The sequence below is a fragment of the Alexandromys fortis genome, unplaced genomic scaffold, assembly GCF_014885135.2.
Source record: "Alexandromys fortis isolate MF-2015 unplaced genomic scaffold, M_Fortis_MF-2015_v1.1 scaffold_81, whole genome shotgun sequence".
In the NCBI taxonomy this organism is placed as follows: domain Eukaryota; kingdom Metazoa; phylum Chordata; class Mammalia; order Rodentia; family Cricetidae; genus Alexandromys; species Alexandromys fortis.
In genome coordinates this window covers 1,502,982-1,510,349 of record NW_026067960.1, presented here as the reverse complement: position 1 = coordinate 1,510,349, position 7,368 = coordinate 1,502,982, and the positions used below count along the sequence as shown (strand labels likewise).

Genomic DNA, 7,368 nt, shown 5'->3' with positions numbered 1-7,368 from the left:
CACTGATGACTCAACTCGAATGTATCCTCATTAACATTCTAGATTTTTCTGTAATCTCCTCTGCTCCATACATTCAAGACAACTGTGCCAATCCCCAACAGCTTCTAACAACCCCGCTGTTTCTGGGGATGTGGCTTTTCCCGTCGCCATGGCTGTGGATGATCTGAGTAATGGCTTCAATTCCTCACTTGTTTTTGAGCTGAGTGTCAGCCTGACCTCTGGGCGCAGCAGCACGTGACTCAAAGCGAGAGCTTCACCGCTAAATCTGGCCGTGTTTGCTATCTCTGTTTTCTCTCTCACAGATTATTCAAATACCATCTGGCTGAAGTCAAGTTGTCTCAGAACCCACAGAATCTCTACCCTGGTCCCTGTTGAATCCCTGAAAATTCAGCCACGCTGTAATCTCCTTTCTGAGTCTGTGCGGTGCCTGCACGCTGCCAGCCCAGCTTCAGCCTCCAGTCCTCCTGGGACCGTGCCGCCTCCTCTAACTTCCATGTGTTTTTTTATCTCCTCCACCACGGTTGCTAAACCAAAATACGAGCTGGAGGGAGGACATTTCCCCAAGTGCCTGTTCCCCTTCTTTTCCTTTTGACAGATCCAGATAAGTCCTCAGCATAGTGTCTTTCCCAATCCAACACAGCCCCACTGTGTCTTTGGGGACTTCATGACATCACCCAGGAATGTATCCCTAGAAACAAAAATGCAAAGCCCAGAACACCAGGAGACAATTAAAGAAATTTTCACTGGTGAGGTCACGAGTAGGAGAGACTTCTCCTTAATGGGCAGAAACGTTTGCAGACTCAGCGTGCTACCAAGGCGGTTCTGCAAGCAAGCTGAAAATGCCTTTCCTAATGACCCAGGCCAGAGACACGCAGAGGCCACCTTTAAGACAGAGCCTGTCTTGAATGGTGTACAGCGGACCACCAGGCATCCGCTGAACTCGGGAAGATAAAGGAAGATACGTCTTTCTCAGGAATCTGAATGTCTTCTTTTCCTTCCTTTCTCATCCCCTCTCTTTCTTCTTTCTCTTTTTTCTCTCATTCTTCCTTCCTTCCTGTCGCAGGGCTGCAGATGGACCATGAGACCTCAAGCATGTCAAATCAACTGCTCTACCACTGAACCACACCCTAGCCTTTATTATTACTATTATTATCCTGACACACGTCTCAAAACTGAGCTCATTCTGTAGCCCAGGAAAGCCTTGAACTTGCATTCCTTCTGTCTCAGCCTCTGGGGTCCTAGGATTAGCCAAACCCGCTTGAGTTTGTCTTCAACAAATTCTTAGCTGTTCATTAACACACTCACAATTTCAGTACTTAGGAAACTAGGACAGGAGAATTGCCATGAGTTTGAGGCTAGCTTGGACTCCAGTATGAGACCTTGTCTCTAATAAATATGTAAAGAAATCATATCATGCTCCTCTCCTGGAAAGCTCTACCCTGAGCCTCACTGCTGTGGTGGGCGTTTCGGTTTGTTCCAGTTTCTAATGGACCCAGAACTCTACTGTCCAACACATTAGCCATTAGACACGGGTGGCTCTCTAAACGTGAACACAGTCACAAAAATAAAATAAAGTGAAAATTTTATTTCTTCGATTGTATAGCCTCTCTTCCGTGTGGGCTGTAGTTACTGTCTTGGATAGGACAGGCACAGAACACCCTTATCAGTCTAGCAGATTCTCACTCGGCACGGTGCCGGAACCAACAGTCTGTTGGGGTGGGGGGCATTCCTGGATTCCTTCGGCCGGGTCACTCTTAGCGCACTTTCTCCATATCTTTGTCTCGTTGGGTTAGAAAAGTTAATGCCTTATCCTCCACCCCTCCTCCCCTGCCCTCCTCTTCCGATCCTCTCCCATCTACTCTCCCCTCCCCCTCCGATTCTCTCCCATCAATCAACTCCAACAGTTCCAGTAAGAAGGAAAAAAAAAAAAAAAAAAAAAAACCAGTCTATGTGAATTCGTTGATTGTCAGTTCCGCTAGTGCAAGATTGACTTTTTTAGTTCCGCGTTTCGGTTCCCGTCATGCACCACAGCTAGCGTGCACCGCGGAAAGATGCTAGCACGTTCCTCGCTCCCACCAGCCGCCTTGGTCTCCCCAGCAGGGGGCAGCTGCGCTCCAGAGTCTCACGGCAGAATGTTTACACAATCATTGCGGGTTTGGGTGAGCACGCTCGCTTCCAATGAAACTTTTTTCTTTTTCATTTCAGTGGCAATGCAGAGTGCCAGATAATTCAGGCCATTTGAAGGGCAAGCCGTGGGAGCTTGGCGAGCAAGGCCCTGCTTCATAGGGAACTCAAGCCTGGCATTTCAGGAAAGCACGGGAACCTGGCGCTGTGACTCCGCAGGCACTGTTTCGCAGGACTCTTTATCAAACTGAGTTTCAAGTCCAGCTGGAGACGACCAGGGCAGCACCTAGAACCCCAGAGGCAGACATAGGTGCCCTTTATTGGGATCAGATTGGGGTTGGAGGGCCCACCTGTCACCAGCTCGACAACTCATTCACTTCTGCCAGGCCACAAAATAGTGGTAGCTGTAAAACAGGTGACACCAGGGACCACGGAAGAACACTGCGCTTTGCATGAACTCTTCAAAGACCCACACCAGTCAATCTCCCTTTCCCCAATGTCTCCCTCTTCCTCATCATCTCCCCCAACAAGACTGTCAACATCGCCTAAGCAAAGGAGGTGAAAATAGATACTTGGGGGTGAGAAGAAGAGAGAGAGAGAGAGAGAGAGAGAGAGAGAGAGAGAGAGAGAGAGAGAGAGGAGGAAGGGAGAGAGGGAGGGAGGGAGGGGCTATAGATGACACATACATACACAGGTGACATGTAGCTAATCATATTTTAATTTAAAAAAATTAAAAGTAAATCAGGATATATATCTGATATCCTTAAACAAGTATCCAGAAGGGTTGGGAACTTAAAAGTCCTTGTCAAAGCCAGGCTCACATCTGTAATCTTATCACCTGGTAGACTGAGACAGGAGAATTGCCATGAGTTCAGACTGAGCCTGAGCTACAGAATGTGAATCTATCTCCAAAAAAAAAAAAGTAAAATAAAATAGAACTTAAAATACACAGAAAGAGTGCTTGCTTGCTGAACGAACAAGCCTACGGCCCTGGATTCCGTGCCCGATGTCCTAAGGAAATAAAGCTCCTTGGAACTGGAGAGATGGCTCAGAGGTTAAGAGCACTGGCTGCTCTTGCAGAGGACCCAAGTTCACTTCCCAGAAACCCACATTGTGGGTCGCATCTGTCTCTTAACTCCAGCTAAAGAGATGTCTTCTGGCCTCCACAGGCACCAGGAACACATATGGTATATATACATATACATATGTGTGTGTGTGTGTGTGTGTATACTGTCTCCAGAGGGACAGCCTCCGTGTCCCCATGTCATCGAGGGATGTAACAGAATCACAGAGAACCCAAAATGCAGAGTATTAAGGTACAGCGAGGCACAGAGTAGAGGGAGAGCCATTGAATTTATTTAAAATGTCAGTATCATCAAGAGAGTGGACAGTGGTGGGGACATCCAGGGTCCAGGATCACAGAGGCAACCCAATCCTGATCACTGGAAGGCAGCAGGTAAAGAAAGGCTGTACACAGACTCTTGACACGCTTATATACCTGTGACTTCACGCTAAGCTTAAGCTGATCTTCAGTTTAAAAGGATCTCCTGAGCCAGGGCCAAGAAGGGCTGCAATCAGCATCACATCTCTTAGTCACACCTTGCAAACAGGACCTCCTGACTCACCGTGACTTGCAGTAAAATGAAGAGCCCGTATTTGCATGGAAGACAGCTCATCAGTACCAAGTGAAGAATATCTGCCCCTGAGTGTTTGCATAAATCACCTCAGGTCCCAGGCTGACTGGGAGTTTCCAGGTGGTGCAGCCAGAGTGTTGTGTTTTCTCAGGATTCCAGAAGTTTCTGAAATACAGACCAAGTACTCATTTGTATTGCAAAGTAGCTGACTGATAGAACTGATTATATAACACAGAACCTTTTAAAAACTGAGATCAGCCTCGTCACCCAGCGGTGTCCCTTAGAACAAGATCCAGGCTTGCCCTGGTGGACAAGGCTCTGAGGCCATCCAGTGGGTCTGAGTTCCTGCGACTTCCCCTGGAAGAGCTCTCCCAGTAGCTGGCACCTGACCCCTCACAGCTGCTGTTCTGAGGCCTCTAAGTGCTTGTCTGGGCTTTCTTGGCCGCCTCTCTGTACATTTGGGGTTCAGTGTCCCTCAATTTTCTCTCTCTCTCTCTCTCTCTCTCTCTCTCTCTCTCTCTCTCTCTCTCTCTCTCTCTCTCGACTGTACTAATGGAAATAACCACTAACTACAGTTTTCCCATGGATACTTCGTCCTCAAAAGCACAGTGCAAAATTTTTTGGCCCGATAAGCCTCTCCACCGATGCAATAATCCAACCAGACCAAATCAAACCAATTCGGAAAAGGCCCAGGTTTAATGGATGCCAGCACTCTCAGGTGGCCCTCTGCGAAAAGGAGAACAGGTTCTCCAAGACTGAAAATGGCAGATTTCAACTGCCTGCGCTCAAGATCTAGCACAAAGCTACAAGGGCCTGACAGTGTGCTCCTGGTGCAGGACAGATCATGGGACATCAGAAAGACACTCACTCAAATACAGTCGAGTGTGCTGCTAATTTAATGTTTTTAAGTCAGTGAGTCTTCCCAACGAAAGACACTGAAACAACTGAATATCCGCGTGCAAAGACAGACGTGGCTCTGAAAGTAAAACATTAACTTGAAATGGCGGCAGATCTTACAGACCTAAATGGGAAAGGTACATTTATAAAACCCATGAGAGAAACCACGGGAAAAGAACCCTGTGACCTTGGATTTGTCCAGTTTTTCCTATAGTTCAAAATCCTTAAAAAGATTAATAGACACTTAAGTCACCATAAAAATCGACGTTTCCATCTTCAAGGGTCTCCAATAAGGAAATGGAAGGGGTTCGGCGTTATACAGGCCTCTAATCGGGTACTCAAAAATGGGGACTGAGAGCCGGGTGGTGGTGGCGCACGCCTTTAATCCCAGCACTCGGGAGGCAGAGGCAGGCGGATCTCTGTGAGTTCGAGACCAGCCTGGTCTACAAGAGCTAGTTCCAGGACAGGCTCCAAAGCCACAGAGAAACCCTGTCTTGAAAAACCAAAAAAAAAAAAAAAAAAAAAAAAAAAAAAAAAAAAAAAAAAAAAAAAAAAAAAAAAAAAAAAAAAAAAAAAAAAAAGAGAGAGAGAGAGAGAAACTAAAAAAAAAAAAAAAAAAAATGGGGACTGAGGTCATCCTAAACTGTATTAGCAAGACCCTGGTACTGGTACATAGGAAGGGGGGAGGGAGGGAAAGAGGGAGGAAGACAGGGAGGGAGGAAGGAAGAAAGAAAGGAGGTGCAGAGAGGGGGAAGAGGGAAGGGAGGGAGGAATAGACAGAAAAGGAAAGAAAAACCATAGACTCGAGAAGAGGGCTTTTATTTTAAATATGTTTATGAAATTAAAAACACACCTGCAATCCAGAGACACAGGAGACTAAGACGGAAGGATCAAGAGTCTAAGGCCAACCCAGACTACATAGGGCGATGTTGTCACAAAACAAAATAAAACAGAACAAAAAAATCCTAAAACACCTATAAAAAAGAAGACAGCATTTTTAACTAAGCAAAATATCTGAACAGACACATTTAACAAAGAGACATTAGATTATCAACTAAGCATTGAGTACACTTATTCACTGTCACCGGTCATTACAGAAATGCAAATTAGAGCCCACAACAAAATGCCACCACACACTGTAGGATAGTTAACCTTTACTGATGGCAGCAACTCTTAGGAAAGACATGGAAGAGCGGAGCCTCCTACCACGCCAATGAGAACACAAAATAGTGCAGCTATTTTTTTTTTGTCTGAAAAACAGTTTTATATAGTGAGACTCATACTTAGCGCGTGATTCGACCACCTCACTCCTATGTGTCACCCGCAAAACTAACGACCTATGTCCACCAACACTTGGACTCGACCGTCCTCAACTGCTTCCTTCACGGTGAACAAGAAGCAAGAGCGCACTGTGCATCCTTTGACTCAATAGAGCTCAGGTCCGAGTGACAGGGGGGATATTGCTCAGCAATTGCCAGGCAGGAGTCTGTGAAAGAAGTCTGTGAACCCATTTACAGGAAGTCCTAGAAAAGACAGAAGCATTACGACCGAGCAAATGGGTCATTGTCACAGCAGTGGGATGGCTTCAATGACTGTGTGTCCCTCAGAACTCAAAACAAGGCTTAGCGCTGACACACTGGGACAATAAAACACACCCATCCTGGGTGGTGACAGGCATTCCTATCTGGATCCCTTTCTTTCATTTTCTCCTCCGAGCAAACAGAGCCATTCAACAGCTGTTGCCGGTCTCTGCTGACATTCTTGCTAAAGCAGCTGGGTCACCTTAACCTCCCATGATGTCACCAGAAGACATGATAATGACCAACGTTGATGCCCTGACGAAATCACTTACCTCAGCCATGAAATGGGATCATGGGAGTACCCACCCCCTGGGCTTGTCAGGGCAGGGTGAAAGGAAGTGACAGACAGGTCTGATGAGACCTTGCTTGGCTGATACCCTGTCAAGCTTAGTAAGCTCTATTGCAGTTATGAGTCTGGTCTTTATTTACATGCCTGCCTGGGACAGACAAACGCCACCCACCCACAGTGGGCCTGTTAGTTGTATTTCTCTCACTGATGAAGAGGTGGAAGGTCAGAGAGAAGATAAGACTTAAGGATACACTGTGGCTGACTGACTGGAGCAAAGATTTCTGTCCAGACCCTCCTGCAGACATGCTCAGGATTGCTCCTGGAGCCTCCTCTTTCCCAGTTCTTATTCAGTAGGGAGTCACTTCCTATCTTCATTGGGTCCGTCGGTGGCCTTTCTGGCCCCTGAGTCCTCCATGATCTCTATGGCACATCCCTTAAGAACATCTTACTAAAAGCATGTGGGAATCACCAAAGGCTGAGGCCTCTGTGGGCCGCGCTCCTTTTCCATTACTTGCAGCACGTGGTGCCTGCCCGTGTCTGAACGCAGACCAACTCAAAATCACATACTTAGACTGTTAAGAGAGCTTTCTTTTGTGACTCGATTGTGATCTATGTAGTCAGCCGTGTCACGTTACATGCCTAATAGGTATACCCCTTCCTCTCCCCACATCCCTGTCTTCTTCCCACCTCACCTGGGCACAGAGCGTGGGCTCCCTGCAAGGAAGATCTCTATCCCCAGGACTGAGATGACACCCACTCAGCTGATGTCCTCATCAGCTCTTAGAGGGAGCTTGCAGGGGCCTGAGGCCCTACGCTTGCCGCCTTATGGATGAGGAAACCCGGA

At 47.0% G+C, this 7,368-nt stretch overlaps 1 long non-coding RNA gene across 1 annotated transcript; it reads right to left on the bottom strand.

The window, feature by feature from the left end:
- Window positions 1–1,979: 1,979 nt before the first annotated feature.
- LOC126508092 (uncharacterized) lies at window positions 1,980–6,201 on the bottom strand. The gene is made up of 3 exons (XR_007593710.1): window positions 5,939–6,201; window positions 3,750–3,923; window positions 1,980–2,410 (listed from the first exon to the last, which is right to left on the bottom strand). It is a non-coding gene; the product is annotated as an uncharacterized lncRNA (long non-coding RNA).
- Window positions 6,202–7,368: the final 1,167 nt, after the last annotated feature.